This window comes from Pteronotus mesoamericanus, unplaced genomic scaffold (genome assembly GCF_021234165.1).
Source record: "Pteronotus mesoamericanus isolate MK-2021 breed Mesoamerican mustached bat unplaced genomic scaffold, CSHL_Meso_final contig_116, whole genome shotgun sequence".
Classification (NCBI taxonomy): Eukaryota; Metazoa; Chordata; class Mammalia; order Chiroptera; family Mormoopidae; genus Pteronotus; species Pteronotus mesoamericanus.
The window spans coordinates 18,378,768-18,400,849 of NW_026555027.1; positions in this window are offsets into that span (position 1 = coordinate 18,378,768).

The window sequence follows — 22,082 nt, forward strand, 5'->3', positions numbered from 1 at the left end:
ACATGGCTATAACTACCAGCTATATGCTATGACTTAAAAATATATTTCTTCCACCCTGACACAAGGCTTCAGAGTACATATTTAATTGCCTACTAAGTATTTCCAACTGGATGTTACACATACACTTCAAATTATTCCAACTGAGCTCGTCTTCTTCCCACTCCTCCACTCCCACCCCACCCTGCTCCTCCTACTCTTACGTTTACAGTTTCAATTAATGGTACCATCAACCACCTAGTTCTTAAATCAGAAATCTTGGAATCATTCTAAACCGCTTTCTCTTTGTCGACCCATATCTTTCCTTCACAAATTATTCCTCCCACAGGGTCCTGTAATCTTTCTCACCATCCCTACTACTGTCACCTAGTCAGGTTCCCATTCTTTCTCACCTTGACTACTGAAATAGCCTCCTTACAACCGTCTTTGGCTCAATTTTGTCCGCCTTTGAAGCTTCCTCCACATAGCAGCCAGAATGACATATGTAAAAGTGAATTTGACTATGGAGTTTCCCTGCTTAAACAACTTACAAGGCTTTCTATGGCTTTGTTGTTCAATTAACATACCAGCACTCTGTAACTTGACTCTTTATTTACTTTTTCACTTCTGCCTTCAATGTTACCTCATAATAATCTGCAGCTGCTTTCAATTCCTGTTAAACTGATGTTTCCTTCATCCTCAGCTTCCCTTATGATGATCTCCAAGTGCCAAATGTCACTCAACTCTCACGTATCCTTAGATTATGGGAACACTTCTTCTAGAACTCCAGTTGGACTGAGTTCATCTTTGCCCTCCCACAACTTCCCAGCAAACCTCTCATTATTACCACAGAATTGGAGACTAGCTGTTTACAGTCTGTCTCCTCCACTAAACAATCATATCCTTGAGAGCTGGCTCAATATTATATTTGTCTTTATGCTCCAAGCTATAGTAGACAGGCTAGCATGTCTAAAAATAGCTATTGCTCTGATGTTTTTGAGATCCCTTTGAATCTCTGTGACAGAACCCAATATCCACTTTGCCCTTTCTTGGATTCTGTTAAATTTCCATTTTCTTCCAGGTAACAATGTGCCAAGCTCAGTAACTACATTTCCTACTCTCCCTTGCCATGATAGAAGACCAATGAGATGTAAGAGCCCACTGCTGGCTTTCTGGAAATGTCCTTAAAGGAGGCTGACTCAACTGGGGGGGAAATAGTTTTTCCCGAAACATGAGATCGGTCCTACAATTCTGTTTCTGTTAGGTTGCTGACAATCTGATTATACCATTAGCCATTATCCATCAATCAGGATAGATAACTTAGCTCAGGTTTACTACTAAAAGGAAAGGTGAAAAATAAGATAAATTGTTTGAATTTATGTCCACTGGAAGAATTTTCTTTCTCCCTTGTCCTACAGGGCCGCACCAAAGGGAGGAAATGATGTTACACCCATCTACCCCTGGTTGGTGCAAATGTGTGCAGAACCATTTTTAACCAGTCTTAAATGTTTTCCTCCTCAGTCAATTGATCTGAAGGAATTCTCCCCTGAGAGTGAAGTGTAACACAGCAGGAGTAGGCTAGGTGAGAGTTAATGAAGCTACTTACGCAATTTATACAGTGAATAGTGAAGGATTGGAAACCAATGCTGGTGTTAGACGTGGACTTAAGTCCTCTCTCAGCAAGCAGAAGTGATATCTAGAATAGAGTCCAATCCAGTTGTGAAAGCAGAAATAATCCTTTGTTCTTCATCTTATTGATAAAGAAATAATCCAAATTGCCTCCACTTTTTGCTTCTGACCTCACCTTCTGCCATTATTCACTTTGGCCCATTCCACTCCAGTTACTCTCTTCCTCCATGGAGACAGTCATATTCTTGACCTGTGTCCTTCTTGTTTTTTCTGCCTAGAATACTCTTGCCCTGGAAATGTACAAGGCTACTTCAGCGCCTTCTCCGGGACATGGCTCAAACCTTACCTTCTTAGTAACACTTTCCTGTCAATCCTTCTTTAAAATGCACCCTTTACTATGACGGTGCATAATATTAATTTATCCTGATTCATTTTTCTCCTTAAACAGATAATAATCTAATATACTGCATATTTCAATTTATTTGTTTATTCTCTGGCCTTCTCTATTAGAATATAGTTACATAAGGGAATTTCTATCTACCTTGATTACTGCTATATCTCCAGTGCCTAGAACACTGTGAACATACTGGATATTCAATAAATACTTTAATGAATGAATGAATGAGTGAATGAATTTTTCCCCCAAAAGTCCTACTAAATTTTAAATTTTATTTGAGAGTATTCCAGTGTATCAAAAACAAATAGTGTTATTAAATGAGTGTGTCTGGTCTTCTTCATTTATACTGTCTAAAATCCCCAATCTATTTTCTCCTCCTTTTTTTCCCTTCATTCTTCCCATCTATATATATTATAAAAACTTTGAGTGAGGAGAAATCAGTTTACTTTGTTCTTCTTTCTCAACATCTGCTGTTTTCTAGAATAATAATGTCACTGGTTATTGTTGATTCAAACACAGTGTGAGGCTTTGTTTCTTAGACAAGTCAACAGAGCAAGCAAACAGTCATAATTGCTCCCAGCTTGAAGAAGCACAGTGAGTCCAAAATCTCAGTGAGAGTCCCCATCATGATCAAATCAGCCTGATCTAAAATCATCAGTTCCCCTTTGGCCTCACTCCCTCAGAATCCATATACAAACACACAGAGAGAATAAAATTCTGATATAAATTAACAAAGTTTTGCAATTTTTTATGTGAACTCTTTCATCTCACAAATTTGCTTTTAAATTGGTTCCCAGAGCATGCTAGGATCTCACAACAGTCAAAGCTCAGCATACAAAGACCGAGGTAAGGGTCTTTGCAAGAAATTGGCCTCCTCTGGCCAGGTCAATCCCTTAGATGGGCCTGTTAAAGGACAGATTAAGGGTGTACAAGCAAAGGGGAAATAGCACCATTAGAGCAAGGAGGGCTGCTTTACTTGGCAACAAAACTCAGTGGGGAGTTGAAGTTCCTCCTACATCTGAAAATCTCCATTCTCAGCATCCGACTTCTTCCTCATCAGTGCCCAATCTTCACATCACACATATGATCAGGCTGTAAATTCAACTGACATTAAATTTACGCAAAACACAGACTCAATATTTATGTGTGCATGTTTTAACTCTCTCAACCAGTGGATGCAAGAAATGTGATATTCCTTTTACAGAGTTTTTTTAAAAAAAAAAGTCACCAATTTTCAATCCATGCCTTAAGCAAGAAATTGTATGATTGGTACTAGTAAACTTACTTTTTTAAACAATGTAGAAATTTTAAAAGTAAATACAATACTTGCATATGAGTCTTGCATAGCTCTTTGTACTGGCCTCTAGCAGAAGCTAATCAGTCTCCTAAAGCCTTCCTTCAAGGAGCACTACATTCTGGGTGAATAATTTAATATTCTGTGTCATCTCTGCATACTATAGTTTGCCAGAGACCCAGTGCTTTCTAGCAAAAGTTTTCACTACTTTATCAGTTAGCTATTGCCACAATAATGCTGCATAACAAACCACATTGCATAATGTAATCACTTACCCTTGCTCTCGTAACCTCAGATTGGTCAAAGTTGGCTAATATAGCTTGGGCTCAATTGAGTCTTCAAGTTGTTCAACATACTTCTCATCCACCTCAGACCAAAAAGCTAGCTGGGGCATATTTTTCTCAATGATAAATGCTAGAAGGCAAGCCACTGTTTCACAAATGCATCCCAGACATTTGCTCACATCACATCCGCTAATATCCCACCAGCCAAAGCAAATCACATGGCCAGGCCTAACATCAATGAGGCAGGTTATAATACTCCACCCATGATAGGAGAAAAAAGGAAACTCAGTATTTGTTGAACAGTAATCCAAACTATCATAATCCCTTACAAGGTCAGACAAACAATCTTGAGTCCCCTTATTTCTCTGAATGTCTGCGCCTATACAAACTTCTGTTTAAATTTTTATAAGAGTGGGTTCCTTGGTATAAACATTAGAAACCAACAGTCAGAAAAGAAGAATATTGGAAGAACATGGAATTATTAACATATGCGACAAGGAGATTTAAGAACTAGGCTCGGAGGCCCCAAAATCAGTACCAATGCATAGATCACAGTATAGCACAATCTGGGCCTGTGTGAAGAGACTGTTCCCATCGTCTCTGAGCTCTAGGCCTTCCCTGTCCAATGTGGGAATCACTCGCTGTCCATAAATCTTGAGCTTGTGAAATGTGACTAATCCAAACTGAGATTTGTTTTACATCACATTTTTGAAGTACAAAGGAAATAATTGTAGAATAGCTCATAAATTTCTTAAGTTGATTGCATGTTGAAATTACAATATTTGGGTTAAATAAAATACTTTCTTGAAATTAATTTTACCTGTTTCTTTTTACTTTTTAAAATTACACTGCTAGAGAAGTTTCAATGGCATCTGTGGCTCGCATTACGTTCCACGGGATAGACTTCCCTTATCCCTACAGCTTGCTCTCCCTGCTCTGCCAGCACTTGATGCTAGTGTCTGCTGCTGGCATCATCACCAATGTGGTCTCTAGCAACTGGAATGTGCTCAAACAGCCAGCACCAGCTAAGAAGATTCTTCCCTACCATCCCTCCTTTCATCCCAAACATAGTCTGGGAAAGATCCATCTGCTTAGCCCAACCAGGTCCCGGGCTTATGTCCTAGTTTCAAGAGAGGCTAACAAAGTGAATATATGGTATTTCTAGCCTCTACAGAAGAAGACAAACTCTTACCTACAACCAAGACTCATAAACTGGAATTCCCCAAACACAGAGATTTTGACGTTGAGTACTCAAAAGTCAGTAAAAAAAAAAAAAAAATCCACTTTTTGGTCCAGTATTTCTCTTTTGAGGAATATATTCTTAAGAAATAGAAATATAGGCAGAAGGTAATTTACAAATATTTTTTATCTATTGGGCTCTCCTAGAATCAAAAATAAGTAATTCATTTATGAGGTGATCCAGAAACATCAATAGAAAGTTGGAGACATAGACAAGGCAGGAAAAGAAATCAATTAAACAACTCAGTCCCTGGAGACCTCTGGGACACTATTTAGAACACACCTCAGTGTGATGCCATCTGAGGGTGGAGGATGATAAGTTGAGGGTTGGTCCTGGGCATATTAACTCATTGGCACTTCTGGTATACGCTAGCAAGTATATGCCTGCATCCTGAGAAATCTGCTGGGCAGAGAATTCCAAGTGCTACTAATGTGTATGGGAAGAGTGAGATATGCAAAGATATGCAAGAGGGATACGAATAAGACAGTGACAGCAGAAACAATTTACCACTTATTAAAAATGACTGTCTGAGTCTGCTTGGACTGCCATAACAAAATACCACAGACTGGGTGACAAAGAACAGACATTTCTCATGGTTCTGGGGGCACAGGCCACAGCACAGCAGCACAAAGGAGCCTGAAAAGGAGACGCCAGTGAAGTAGGAACAGAACCAAGAACACAGGGTCCTAAAAATCAACTCAATAAAATATTTAAGGGAAGAACGATCATATCTACCAAATGTTACCTACAGCTCAAGTAAGATGATAGCTAAGACCGTGCACTGGTTGTAGCCATATGGAAGTCAGTGGCAATTTTACAAGAGCGCTTTTGTGGGAGCCATGAGAATGAACGCCCAGATTAGAAAATGAAAGGTGAGCAAATTGCAGGTATCAAGTAGATATATTATTGAGACGATTTGCTTTTCACAGAAGTAGAGAAAATGACCCAGTAACTGATGGGGATAAAGAGTCTGGAAAATTTTTTCTCCCTAAAATAGGAGAAATAATAGCATTTTATAACTTCATGAAATTGAGCAAACCGAGAAAACATGATTTTACAGAAGAGAGAAGCCAGCTGTTGATGTGATGCCCTTGAACGTGTGACAGTGATGGAAACTAGTGAGCAAGTAGAAAGGACTGGCCTTAGCCAGTCTGTGGAGAATTCTCCTTCAGTGATGAAAGGCAGAATGTATGCTCACAGAGCAATCAGGGGCGTAGATGTGGTCACAGAAGCATGCTGGACCTGTCTCCTGGTGGCTTTTAATATCCCAATAAAATGGAAAACAAGGTCTCAGGTGAGAGTGAGAATGGGGGCCGGAAAGCAGTGAGAAGAATACAGAAGAAAATAGCCTCTGGGCAATGGGCAAGTGCAGCACTAGAGAAACACAGCCTGGTTGCCGTACAGTACTAAGCGCCCCCTTGTGGTTAGTACCAATGAGTTGAGAGTGAGAACAGTCAGCAAGGCGGTACTTTTCTCCAGACCTGTGCAGTCATACAGGGGTAGACTCTGAAACACTGAGGGGTGGCTTTAACAAGAGTTGAAATTAGCGAAGTGGAAAAATGCTCACAATTTTTTTAAAAGAAAGATTTTACACAGAATATTATTACAGCACTTTCATAGAAAAAAATAGACAAAGAAAATTTATTAGTGTGTATGGTTTTACAGGCAATTTAAATTTCTAATACATTTTCTAAATGATTGTTGCAAAAATCAAAGCTCACTCTATCTTAAACTATCTAGTATTTGGGATTACCCATATAACTAAAGGCAGGACATAGGTCCAAGTTTCACAACAAATTTAAATATGAAATCAATAAAACAAGACAATTCTTTTTGTTCCTTCTCTCACTGAGCACATGATCCCTTGCTCTGAGGACAAGCATCTTATGTTTCCTTCCCTCTCTATTCCCTCTGCTTGTGGATTAAAGTGCAGGGTCCCAACATGGCTGCTCTTGTTTCAGCCCATAGTTCCAGAGACCACCATCACCTGACTCTGTCTTCTCAGATAAACCCACAGTAGGCAAGCGCACTGGCTCAGCTCGAATCAGGTTCCTTGTTTTGTTCAACCAGCTGGAGTCAGCCAATCAAAATATGGCAGACACCCATACCTGCTTTCCTTTGGCCAAGTGTCAGAGAGAGCAGTAACTCCAATGAAACAGGCTAAGCAGGAGCCCAAATATAACTCTCAAAAAGCAGGTATAACTTTAATAATAAAAACATTTTAAAATAAATACTTATAAAGGAGAGAATTTTTCAAAAGAAGAGATCAAAATGAGATAAATATTAAAAACTTAGTTTCTCCTTTTTTTGTCAAATATTTGTCCTGTTTCAGGCAGGTTCTGCATCACTGTAATGTCTAAAAAGCTTCTATTAAGTGCCTATCAGCTCAGGGTGCCTTGTCCTTCACTGCATGAAATGAGTCTGTCAAGCATAATATCATATTTAACAGTAAAATGTACATTTTTGAAGAAAACATTGTGAAGCTAGAGTGTATCCCTAACTGCAAAATAGAGCAGTTGACAACATCAAAAATTCTGCAGATTCCCTCCCTGCTTTAGTAAATGCCCAGCGACTACCTCCTGCATGTTATTAGACTTGAAGGTCAGATTGGAAATGAAAATAGCAGGATAAAACTGAATGTAAGTCTGTTAGTGGCATTCTCATTTAAGATTATTGTTAGTTGCACAAATTGTACACAATACACATTTTTGTACTGAAAACTTGAAGTAAATACAAAACTTTAAAAAATAAATAAACATTCGAGTAAATATGAAAGCATACAGAGAAAAAGAAAGGCTTCCTTGGTCTCACCTCTCTCATACCTGAGTGTCCTCAATTCCACAGCCGACTGCAGAGGGAAACACAGCTAACAGTTCAGGCTATCCCCTTTTAACTGTTTTCTAGCTTAGATTATAAGCGACTTTGTTCTTAAGTTCTTTGTTTTCCTGTTTTGTTTTTAAACTTGCTTTTTTTCTTTACGCTGATGACTTTCTGTCAGTATGTCTGCTACATTATATGCCCCAGTGGCCTTGCATCGAGGCCCTTTGAAAGCACATGTCATAATATATCCCAATGATCCAGTCTCTTAAGTTGCTCATATTTCACTCCTTTTATAAAATAGACATTTTATGGACTGGTGAAGCAATCGTTTAGAAACACACAGCTCTGAAGCCATAATCATTTTATAATTTGTTCTGCCCCACAAACAACCACAGCCAGTCTTCCAAGAGGACAAACCTTTAAAACAAATCTCTAGCATTAAAGCCACCTACGGCTGTTATGGATAATGGGACCTGTCTAGTCTGTGACGTGCTCCATCTCTTCCATTTAGGGAGGATATGTTGCACTAATAATCAACTGGAAAATGAGCTCTGCACTAGAAATTCAGCAGTGAATAACAAATAAGTGAGTTTACAAAATTTATTGGAAATTTCTTTCTGAAGGTCAAAGACTATATCAAGAACAAAAGCAAATTTGCAGTTTTTAAATAGTATGTCATATGTTTTTAAGACTCTAATACAAAGTTTATGGTGCTACCCTTTCAAAAGAACTGGTTAAAGATACTGCAACCAAAACCTACTTTGTAGATTTGTCTACATTTTTAAAATAATAAATAATATGCAATAAAAGAGAAAAATATCCAGAAATTTTACCTAAAAAAAAAGAGGATAACCCCCCAAAATATGTCCTTTGTCAACTTTGTTGTGTCATATTTGTGTGGGAACATCCAATTGATAGTAGACAATTTCCATGCTTATGGCAAAATTCCACCTCCAGTGTCTGTCTTATCTCTCTGCTGTTCTGCCTCAGGGGTTATACTAAATACGTAAGATTTTTCAGCCTTACGCAAGACATTCTAGAAACATGGGGGAGTTAACACTCAGAGAGGCAAACCCTCAACCAGTGAGAAATGAGTTGGTGGACAAATTTCTCTGTCTTTTATTTTGTGGAGGGACAATTCTGAAGCCCATTCTATTCAGTTTCTTGAAGGGCCTTCAGTGGAATTGAGCATCAGTTGTCCATAGTAATAGCTGGCACAATAATGCATCCTTTATTGGCTCCCTGGAATAAAGTCTCAAATAGAGTACCTTCTCCCAAATGCTTGTCTCAGGCTCTGCTTTGGAGGAAAATGAAACATAAGATGTTGTGAAAGGTGTTTTTAACAGTGCCTAGTACATAATATGTAGTTAATACATGATGTTTCCTTTACCTACATCTCTTCATAAAAGCTATTTACTCTACTAACCAATCAGTTTTCTAGTTGTTATCAAGGACTCATTCTTGGCAAAACAATGCTCTAGATATAATTGTCCAATATGGTAGCCACTAGCCACACATGGCTATTAAGGACTCGATTCTGGCTGGCCCAAACTGAGAGGTGTTGACAGTATAAACTATATAACAAATCTTGAAAACTTGGAATAAAAAAAGAATGTAGAGTATCTTATTAATAATTTTGACATTGATTAATTGAAATATTTTAGGTGCAACTGTTTAAGTAAAAGGTACTAAACATTAATTACAAGACATTAATTTCAATTAACATTAATTCCTTATAATTTGGAAAATTATAAGATTGTAGAAAGGAACTGAAGAAGATACAAATAAATGGAAGCATATACTGTGTTCATGGATAGGAAGAGTTAACATTGTTAATATGTCCATTCTACGTAAAACAAGCTATAGGGTCAATGCAATCCCTATCAAAATACCAATGGCATTTTTCACAGAACTAAAACAAATAATCCAAAAATTTATGTAAAACCACAGAAGACCCCAAATAGCCACAGCAATCTTGAAAAAGAAGAACAAAGTTAGAGATACCATGTTACCTGATAGTAAATAATACTACAAGGCTATAGTAATCGAAACAGCATGGCATTGGTATAAAAACAGACATACAGATCAATGGAACACAACAGAAAGCCCAGAAATAAACCAATGCCTATATGGCCAGTTAACTTATGACAAAGAAGGCAAGAACATACAATGGGGTAAAGACAGTCAATTCAATGAACAGTGTTGGGAAAATTGGACTACTACATGCAAAAAATAAATAAATAAAACTAGACCATCTTCTTAAACCATATACAAGAATAAACTTAAGACACTTAAACATAAGACATGAAACCATGAAACTCCTAGAAGAAAACACAGGCAGTAACCTCTCTGACATTTCTCTTAGCAATATTGTTTCTGAAACATCTCTTCAGGCAAGAAGAAAAAAAGAAAATATAAACAAATGGGATAATCAAACTAAAAAGTTTTTACCCAGGAAAGGAAACCATCAACAAAACTAGAAGACAAACAACCTGGAAGAAGATATTTACCAATGACACATCCAATAAGTGATGAATATCCCAAATTTTAAAAACAAACAAACAAACAAAACTCAATCTAATTTAAAAATGGACAGAAAAGCCATGGCCATTTTGCTCAGTTGGTTGGAGCATCATCCCATATACCAAAAGGCCGCAAGTTCAGTCCTCAGTCAGGACACATACCTAGGTTGCAGGTTGAATTCCCAGTCAGGGTGTATGCCTGGGTTGCAGGTTTGATCCCCGGTTAGGGCTCATATAAGAAACAACTGATCAATGTTTCTATTTTGAACCAATATATTCTCTCTTGCTTCCTCTCTTTCTAAAATTAATAAAACATGTTCTCAGGTGAGGATTTTTTAAAAATGGGCAGAAAACCTGAAGACACTTCTCCGAAGAAGACATACAGATGATCAATAGGTATATGAAAAGATGTTCAACATTACTATCATCAGAAAAATGCAAAAATGTTGATGAAGTGTGTGTGTGAAAAACTTGCTTGAAATCTAGGAGTGAAGTTTTGAATTAAAAGATATTTGAACTTTGAATTGAATGGGAGGCCAAAAATTCAAAGATTCTCTCAAGACCTGAGCAGTAAGTCATATGTTAACAGTGTGTGTTTTGTGTGTATGAATGAGAATTTGTAAATGATGTTGAATTCTAGGTGAATTATTGGTGCTGGCAATCCTTGTCAATCATTGTCAAGCTGCAAATATTTATGTTTGAAACCTTAAATTTTAAAGCTAGTTAAACCTTTCTAACTAATTTTGATGTTCACAGATATGTACATTATACATGAAGAGATTTATGTTAAGTACAGATTAAAGATTGGGAATCAGTTTGGGGAAGAGGATTTTGTGGATTCTTTTATACTACAAAAGAAAAAAAAATGCCTTCCAAGGAGCTGAACTAATTTTCTTAGGTGGCTTTTAAGACTAGATGCTAAAAACAAAAATAAAAAGGAAAGTAAAACTCTTATTGTTAAATTGACCTGTGTAAACATTGTTATTGGAAATTGAGTTGAACTTACAGCCTTTCTAGCAGAAAACAAGGACTTGATCATCAGGCTTATATTAGGTTCTGAACCTTTATGTCGTATATTTTTACTTATTAAAAATTGTCTCAATGAAAAGCATATTAGTAATATTTACAAAAAGAAAAATGTAAATTAAAACCACAGTGAGTTATCACCTGTCAGAATGGCTATCATCAACAAACAAGTGTTGGAGAGAATGTGGAGAAAAGGGAACCTTCATGTACTATTGGTAGGCATGCTTCTGATGCAGCCACTATGGAAAATAGGGAGGATTTTCAAAATATTTAAAATGAAACTGCGTATAACACAGCAATTTCATTCTGAGTATATATTCAAAGAAATCCAAAAACCCTAATTCAAGAAGATACATGTAACCCTATGTTCAATGCAGCATTAATTATAGTAGCCAAGAAATGGAAGCAACACAAGTGCCCATTAATAGATGAGTAGATAAAAAGTGATAGTACATATATACAATGGAATTAATCAGCCATAAACCAAGAATGAAATCTTACCATTAGCAACAACATGGATGGAACTAGAGGGTATTATGCTAAGTGAAATAAGTTAGATTGAGAAAGACAAACACCATATGATTTCACTTACATGTGGAATCTAAAGAACAAAATAAACATAAATATATATCCTAAATTTTAAAATGGTTATTGTTTTAAGAAATGTTTTAACTTCTAAATAAAAAGTAAAAGTACAGACATTATTTAAATATTTTCCTTTACTCCTTTAAATGTAGAATTCAATCAATCCATCAATTAATCAATACAGCCATTTCCCTCAACTTCAATAACGTGCTCTTGCATAATTCTGTACAAAAACACTATCTGGGAACCTAATTAACACAATTTTTAAATGGGAAAAATTATAATTTAGCATATGTAAACCACAAACCTGCAGCCAGTTCCCTAAAACTTGGTAAAACACCATTAAATAAGTGACAAACTACCATGTTAGAATGAAAATGCTTAAAACATCACTTCATATTAACCAACAAATTAATATAGGTAGTAGTTAATTGTTTGGTTCACAGAATATACTAAACAATTCTCAGGAGACTCAAGAGCATTTCAAAATATCAATATGTGACTCTGATGTTATAATTTAAATAACTCTGAATAAATTATTTCATTGAACACATTTTGATTTTTCATTTCACTGACAACAAATGGTATTGCATATTTTTTCATATACTTATTGGGTATTTGTATATCTTCCTTTATTAAATGTCTGTTCAAGTATTTAGCTAGTTCTTTTATTTAACTGTATATATATTTGTTACTGAGATATAAGAGTTGCTTATAAATTCTGGGTATAAATATTTTGTCAAATATATGTACTGTGAATAAATTTTCCCAGGTTGTAGTTTGTTTTTCATTTTTTTAAGTGTCTTTCAAAGAGAAAAAGCTTTTAATTTCTTTAGTTTTTTCTTTTTTAAATGTATTGGGATGACATTGATTAATAAAATTATATAGGTTTCAGGTGTACGATTCTATAACACATCATCTGTATATGGTATTGTGTGTTTACCACCCCAAGCCAAGTCTCCTTCCATCACCATTTACCCCTCCTTTGTTCTCTCCTACCTCCCTGCACCCCGCTTTCCCTCTGGTAATCACCATACTGTTGTCTATGAGGGTTTTTTATTTGTTTGCTTGCTTACCCACCCCCAAAAAGCTTTTAATTTTGATTAACCCAATTGTCCATGTGTTTTTTAATCATTAGTGATTTCTACATCCTATTTAAGAAATATTTACCTACCTCAAAGTCACAGAGAAAGAAACACCAGAATATCTAAAAATATAGGTTGACAAGAACTAATGTAAGCAACGATGTGGAGCAGCCAGCTCTCGCATAAGTGGCTGCTGAGAGTGCAAAATGGTACAAATATTTTGGAAAATTGCTTGGTAGGTTCTTAAGAGGTTAAACATACACCTGCTCTATGACCCAGCAAGTCCACTCTAGGTTATTTGCTTAAGAGAAGTGAAAACATGTCCACCAAAGGCTTATGAAAAAATACTTGGAGCAGCCTTGTTCCTAATAACTTAAAATTGAAAATCACACAATAAATTTGCCCAGTAACATGGAGCAGATAAACAAATTGTAGTAGATTCATATGATGTTAGTGAACTGCTGCATACAATTACCCATGAATCACAAAAACATAATGAGCAAAAGAAGCCAAACATCAAAGAACACATAATTTATAATTCCATTGACAGAAAGTTCAAAACAGACAAAACTAATTGATACAGACAGAAGTGAGAATAGCAGTTGCCCTGGAGTAGAGGGAAAGAAAGGGGGTTATCAGGAGGGGGGACGAGGGAATTTCATAAGGTGATGGAAATGCTTTGTATCTTACTTACAATGGTGTGGATTACATGGATTCCAGTGTTGATTCGTTGTTAAATTGTACATTTGTGCATTTCATCACCTGTAAATTATACCTTAAAAATATTCATAATATTGCATTTTCTGTGTGTAAGTATAAACTTGTCCTGAATGCACACACCTGAGATAGATGTACACTGTATGACATTTGGGTGTTTAAAGTCACAGGCACTCTATTGGAAAAATATTAAACTGGGAGAAATTTAGTTGGGATGTGCCCAGATTTCCTGCATGTCTGGAAAGTTCTGTCCTTGCCTGTGTCATTTTAGGTGAAAGTAGAGAGTCAGATTATGTGCTGGAGGTTGTTTCACTCTGGATTATAACATTTTAACTCAGTGGGAATTTCCAATAATGTGGCTATATTCTCCACTATGTTTGCTCTGTACTGCTGGGCAATTACTCATAGTAACTCTATCACCGCCTATAGTTGTAAAGACAAACTATAGTATGACAGAATTTTATTGATAAAATAACAAGGTCAGAAAATATTTTTGTTAGTTACCAAACTAGATGCAACCCGCTCCATCTTCTCAAGGGCCAGATCAATGGCCCAGATCTGCTAAGCCTCCAACCTAGTCTTAATAGTACAAATGAGGCTGCATAACTGTGGGTAAAGCATTTACAAAACCTTCTGTCGCTTATGAACAAACTTTATAGCGCTGTTTCCCTGGAAACCTGAAAAAGGTAGAATGGAAGTGGTGCTACTAGACAATATTTCTTATGATTAAAAAAATGACAAATTGCATCTGGCAGGAGAGAAACTACATATAAACTATAAATACCTGGTGGGAAATGAGAGTTTGGGGTTCCCTGAGTATGATGACTCCTAACAGCTCGGCAGCTCCCCTTGCAGGGACTCTGGAATTTCTGCCTCAAACACTGTCATAAGAGATACTGGTTCCTACTGGAGACGTGAGGTTTTCAAGCCAAGATGAACCACATGTATGCGTCTCATCTCCTTGCACCTGAACTGTCAGCTTGGAAGCCAGAGATGAGCCCCCTCATTGCTGTGAGGACTGATGCAGGAAGTCTTGCTGAAGAGGGGTGCCCAATGCTGCCCTTCCAGCAAGTCGCGTTTCTTGCCCTGGACTCCTCTAACTGAACCTAATGCTAAGGGGGCTCCATGGAAGTTTGCGAGTTAGAATTTTTAGAAACAGTCTGGTGGGCATTGCAATAGGACAGTATAAAATACAGAGTACCATATATGGAATAGTAGTAGATAAACATGTGTTTCATGATTGATGGGAAATTTACAGCTCTTGGAGTCATCTTCATCTCTGTCCTAGGGTTAAGTCATTCTTCAATGCCACAGTATAAAGTGGAGATGGCATCTGCTCCTGTTTAATAGTAAGAATCTCATGAACATAAAATTATACATGAATTACTTTGTCCTCCTTAGAAGAAAGGCTTAAAAATCAAAATATGCTTTGGTACAGGCATAGTTGTTAGTTTTATTTCCTTTCACATTTTTGATAATCTTTTTTCTTCACAGACATACATATATATGTTGCTCTTTTTAAAGTAATAAGTATACATGTATTAAAAATGAAAATTACAACCTCTCTTCTACATCTGATTAGCTGCAGCTAGCCATTATATATCACAAACCAAACATAATCAAAGGAAACAAAAACCATTAGAGAAATTGGTGACCACAGAGTAGACAGGAACAAAGAATGGAAATCCCAAAGTCACTCTAAAGCAGAGAGAAAAAGTTAAGCATAGTTAAAGGTACTTGACATGAACTTTAAATAGATAAAGCAGACTAAGAGTAGCTCCTGAACAGTTTCCATGAGCATGTAAATTAATCTACCTGTTAGGTCTGTCAGAAATCACTGCACTTCCCTAAGTCACTACCTTCTCTTGAGTTAGTTAATAAATTTTTTTCCAGCACAAACTTTTAATGAACCTAATATAAAAAAGTAAGCGAGCGAACCTAATATTATATGACTCACTTTAGAGAGATTAGGACTCATGCTGAGCATACATGCATTTGTAATTTGAACTCTAGTTATGAAAAAGAGCTGGACACAGTCAACTTCTCTTACTGAGTTCTAGGTATAAATCCTACATGTCCTCTGGCAGCTAACATTTCCATTTGCACATATTGAATGGCTTTGCAAAAAGAAAAAAAATCATTGGATATATTAATGACTAGAGAGCTAGTTTTAAATGATAAAGCTGCAAAGCTTTTCTGCTTTGGATTTTGAAGACAAATACCATTATAATTTTCCAGATGAATTAAGCTGAAATATATAACAAACTAGTTTATTTCTAGTTTATTTTCTAGGCATGCATGCAATTTTTACCAATAGCCTGTAGCAGCGTGCTCAAGCTGCCACAAGTTGATCAACACATTCTAACACCCCAAGTCAGTTCCACCCTCCTGGGTGTTTAAGAAAGACCTCTAAGTAGGGAGGAGAAGGAAGCAAACTACCATCCAGTTCATGAACCCTATAATCTTCTCCACCAATGAGTTCATATTGAACTACACAGGAAATAAATAATATGGCCAAAACTGCCTACATTAGTGCCACTCCTCGTATGGCAATAGGAAAAAACCTCCCTCAAATGTGACTGAGAGTAGAATCCTTGTGAGCCTATTGCCGAAATGGTAGGACAGACTCCTTCTATCACTCTTAGTCTGCTAAGATTAATTGTACTAGTTATACTGAATTCGAATGTTAATAAACTCTTGCTCTGTGATGACAATGTGTTAGATAGATAATTCTGTGATTATTTGTTTATATCCCTATTGACAAATCCTCAAGGATATGCATTATCAAGTTTTGCATATAGCCTGATAAATAGTAAATTTAAGAGACAAATGAACCATTGCTTTTGTTGCTCAGTTGGTTGGAGCTTCATCCTGTTGAGGGTTCAATTCCCAGTTGAGAGTTCAACTCCCAGTCAGGGTACATACCCAGGTTGCTGGTCTGATCCCCCATCAGGGCACATATGCTAGGCAACCAATTGATGTTTATCTCTATAATCAATGTTTCTCATTCTCTCTCTCCCTTTCTTTTTTCTAAGAAATCAATAAATGCAGAAAAAGACATGAAGTAGTGTGCAAATGGTTGAATGAATAGTAGTACAGTGGCCAATTAATCTCAGCAGCTACTAAAGATTCTGTTACTCTATCAGAATGTTTTCAGCTATAATCAACAAGTAGCAGAATAGTAGACTAACAATGGATTAAATAAAGTAGACATTTATTGTCTCATTTAAAAAGGAAATGATTCCAGATAGGTACAGTGATTCAATTACATCATATTCGTCTAAGTTCTATCTTTCCACAATTCCAACCTCAGTATGTTAGTGATGTCTGCCTTCATGGTCACTAGATGGCTGCTAAAGCTTCAGCATCACATCATCACAAGAATAAAGATAGCCACAACAGATAGAAAAAGAGTAAGCAGAAAAAAAAATTTTCCCCGTGGGTTCTCCATTCTATCACACCTCTGCTTACCTCTCACTGGCCAAGACCAGACAAAGAAAAACAGAATTCCCACAACTGGCACAGAACAGGTTTCAATGACTAGAGAACAGAGATACATCCTTCCTTCTCTACCCTATCAAATGAACAAAATGAGGATTCTGTTCACGTGGAAGAGGAAGAAATGACTACAACTTGCAGTTACTTGCACAGCTCACTAAAAGCAGGTTTAGAGTAGATCCTAAAAAAGCAGCACACTCTCAAATCATGCATGCATTCAACGAATATTTGTTGAGCAACTACCACATGGCGGACACTATTTTCCATCCCTGGGATACATCAGAGAACAAAATATAACTTCCAAACCTCATGGAATTTACATTCAAGGGGAAGAAGACAGACAAGCAATTGTAAGTATGATACATAATAAAAATATATATATCATGTATGCATATTTCATATAAATAAAAATAAGTGGATTTTTTTGTTTTTTAGAAATCAGGGTAAGGTGAGAGAGGGTAGAAGCTTTAATAAACAGGGTAACCAGACAAGGCCTCCTCAGAAAGTGACAATGATCTGAAGGTAAAAAAAGCCTACGATTAAGGCCTCCTGGCCTGAAAAACTGACTGATCCTGGATACCCAGTGGGTCAGAATGTTGCCTTCCTAGCCTAGCCTCATTGTTCAAATGGCCTCAAGATAGCTGCCATTAAAATGAAAGAACACATCAGAAGAAGAGCAGGAAAGCAAAAACTGAAACAGTGTTGGATATACCCAGAAAACCTTTGGTTGTGTTTACAGGCACATTAGAAGCAAATGAACTAGGAAGTTACTACGATTAAGGAAACTATGTTGTTTAAAAAAATCTATAAAGCTAAGAACCAAAGAGCCATGTGACTTGAGCTACAAAATATATGCAGCCTCCAAATGGGCCATATTTTCAAAACTATTTGAGATGTGGCCAAGAAGATTAATGGACAAGGAAGGTCCTTCCATAGAGCAGAGCAGGGGGCTACCAAGAAAAAAGAAGCAGAAACGGGGTCCAATAGAGAAACTTCCTCCCCTGCCAAAACAAAAGTCTTTCAGACACCCGCCCAGCTGATTTCTATCAGTGCTGTGGATCAGTGACTGCTGTTTCCCATTCTTCTCTTTTTGGAATAAGGGTTTTAATTATTTGATCCACCTGAGTCACATCTGGACCTGCGTGAAAGGACTGAACATCACCCAGCAATCGTGGGATTTGAGCTAGATACCATAACTGAATGGAACGTTTGAGTGGTCTCCCCAGGGGGAAGAGGCAAGTGCATTCTGTGTCTTGCTTGAAGACAGAATAAGTATGAGAAGGATACACACAGAAACTAGGCGGCCAGAATCGCAGGCTGTGGGAGAAACAACTAGCAGCCCAAGAATATTCATCCACTCCTTATTCCTAGGCATATAATTAGGTTACATTTCCCAGTCTCCCTTGCGGCAGACCGATGTAAATAATCATGTGACTAAATTCTTGGCAGTCATGTATGAATAGAGGTGATACCTGCCTGCTTCTTCAGGCCTTAAGAGAGGTATAACTCTTCTACACTGTTCCATTTTACACTGGCTGAAACCTAGATGTGGTTAAAAAAAAAAAAAAAAAGGCCTTGAGTGCTTGGATGACAAGGACCTAGAGGATGAAAGAATCACCAGATGGAAGAATCCAGGGTCTCCCTCTCACCATGCAGAAAAGAGCTGCTACCAACCTGGAGCACCCTAAACAATTACATGAGGGAGAAATAGCCTCCTTGTTCAGTAAGTTAGTGATTTATCTAAGTCTGTTTTTACAACAACTTGGTCCACTCTCTAACACAAAAATGCTACTCGCTGGCTAATGCAGAAATTATCTTCTATATATTTTTTAATGGCAAAAAAGAATATAACACATTTTAGGAAGCTTTTGTCTTAGCTTGGGCTGCTATTACAGAATACTATAGACTGGGTGACTAAGAAACCACACAAATATATTGCTCACAACTCTGGAGGCTGAAAGTCCAAGATTAAGATGCTGGCAGATTCAGTGTCTCATGAGAACCCAGGTTCAAGAAAGTCATTTTTTCACTCTGTCCTCCTGGGGCAGAAGGGGAAGGCAGCTCCTTGGAGTTGTTTTTATAAGGGCATTAAGCCCATTCATGAGGGTTCCACCCTCAGGACATAATCACCTCCCAAAGGCCGACACTGGGGGTAGGATTTCAACATATGAATGGAGGGGCGAGAGAGGCCACAAACATTCAGTCTGTTGCAGCTTTCTTTTAAAATATCTAAAATTTTAAAAAGTTTTGAAGCCATTATTTAAAAAAAAAAAATGATGGAACCCCTCATCTCCTACAGATTATAGATTAATGAATCATTGTTATACTTAACATTTTAGATTTAGCAGAATAATGAAAAAAAACAAGCTAGAAAAATATTATTTGGCAGTGTGGAACTTAGATATCTTTACAGTGCTACAGCAAATAAAATGCAAATATACTTCAATGCCATCAAAAGCTCAATTCCAAAAGCAATTACTTACTGCCTGTCTTTTGTACTAGGTGGTAAATTTCTCAAGAGTATGGACTCTGTTTTGCCCTTTATTATGTAATACCTGGCAAAGTATCTCGCATATAAAAGCATTTAATAAAACTGTGTTGAATGAGTGAATTAAAAAGTATCTAAATTTTTTAATTAGTTTTAACTTTTTGGAAAAGTAACATGTTTAGTAAACATTCAAAAAAAAGTTGTATTTTTTCACTTTCCCTTAATGCCTATTATTTTCCATCAACAAACCTTTCTAAATTAAAGAAAGTCCTGAAAATTTACAGTTTAAAATTCTGAAATTTTGCATTTTATTTCTAACTCAATGGGTGCAAAAATAGTTAACTCAGACATATGTATAGATTTCCATTTCTAGCTTGAGTTTTCCACACCTAGATATCTGATAGTCTTACAACGAAATACAAAAATAAACCTCTGGTAAAATATTATGAAACCAACTATTTTCTAACTTCAGACATCAACACTAAACTTTCCTTTTATCTCCTTGATTTAAACAGTGAGCGCTGTGCACATTACTGAAGACTGAGTCTGCCCCACAGTGAAAAAAAATCAATAGCTTGGGAGTTAACGCCCAGTCTCCTCCCAACAATGCCAACAACAGTGAATTTAAACACAGGCTGGAAATGGGTTTGGTTTGCTCTGCTTTTACAACGGCACAATGGATCAAAAGACAGCTTACCTATAATGTCAGTATTGTACTGATACTATAGGCGGTAAATCCCTTTAATGCAAACATTTGTATCCAAAACTGTCAAAGGGATGCATACCTAAGCTTAAAAGGAGGCATAATTTTAAGAAAGACATGTTCTAAGAAGTGAAAGATTTCAAGAGAGCAGCACAAGACTCTGTTTAGGCTCCAGTAAGGATTAAGGATTAGACTTTTAGAAACGGATTCACAAAACTGAAGAAAGCCTGTTGTACAGTTTAATTTGACCACAAAGTAAAAAGAATTCTAAAACAAATAGTTAATTTTTCCTTCCTTGCTTACTAAAAATGCAAAATAGTTTTGATAGGGGAACTCAAGAGTTAAAGATTTTAGCCTCAGTCATGGCATATAGGCTTAAGTGATTAATGAATGTGGAAAGCTGTTATTCCAAGAGTTGGAATGCATGACCCCTGGAGGTCAACAAGCAGTTCAACCTTTGTACCCTAAGGGGTATGCAAAAGATGGAGATGATATTTGAGCCATTATGTTCCAGGAATGATGCAGATAAAGAATTTTTGATCAACAGATAAAGAAGTACTGTCATACCTCAGTACTCATCAGCTTCAGAACTTGTCAAGCCCTGTACTCACCACATTTTGACGAGAAAAAAATGTTTTAGCACTAGTCACTTCCTCAAGACTTGTTGCACTTTCTAGAACTTGTAGGAGTCACGATGTTGCCCTCAGGAGAAAATGCTTCACCGGCCGGTACTTGTCAGTTTCAGCATCCCTCACGCGTTCTGGAAGGAATTACCAATGAGTACTGAGGTAGCACTGTGTTAGGAAAAATGCAGCCAGGCTGCGACTCTTATCCGATGAACCATTTTCCCAAACTCCTTACCTACGCTTTCTTCTCCTTATAAAAACGGCAGCTTGAGATGAGACGTTAACACAGTCTTTGAGGGGACATAACCCACCATCTTCTCAGATCACTAACATCTGAATAAAGCAGCCATAAAGATTCAATCCTTGTCTCTACTTATTGGTTCTGGTAGTGACAGGTAGCACAAATGCCGACTTTTCTGGTTGCAGTGTTAATAGGTATTTTAACCTCAAATAAATCCTTTAAAGCCAGCGTTACATCTCAGACTAAAAATTTAGTCTTCACTGTTTATTAACCAATTTTCATTTTTAATATGTAATTTATTCACTCACACATTCTTTCAAGAATTTATTGAGCACTGTGCAGAGATTTCTTGCTGCCTGTTCCAATTCCACACTCCCTCTTTGAGAAGTCCTGACTTTCAGCTGGACACATGGATACTGGAATAAGAACCTGATCTCAAGTTTCCCTTTCCGCTAGACTCTTACCACCATGCAGGGGACGGGAGGGTGGTAACCAGAAATGCTATGTGGCAGCTCCTGAGAAATATCCTTAAAAAGCAGCTGATTTATATTCTTTGCTCAGTCTTCTCACCCTCCTCCACCCTGCTGTTCAGAATGTGGTTCTAATGAAAGGGCCTATTTCTTGCACAGAAAGAGACGACCCACATCCTCTGGATGACAAAGCGGAAAGCTAGAAGCAGCGTGCAGGCCTGAGGGCTCCGTGGATCAGAACTGCCACACCCACCCTAGACCGCTCACCGCTAGACTTACATACAAGAGAAAAAAATAAGGTCTTTTCTTTTAAAGTCACTGTTACTTGGGGGTTTTATAATACCTGCAGTGCATTCTAATCCTAAGTGATATGAGCACAGTTTGGAAGACATGATAAATGTTGAAGTAAATACAAGGTGAATAAGGTAAAATTCCTGCACACAATCAGGTTAGAATTTAGCAGTGCATACTGAATTACAAA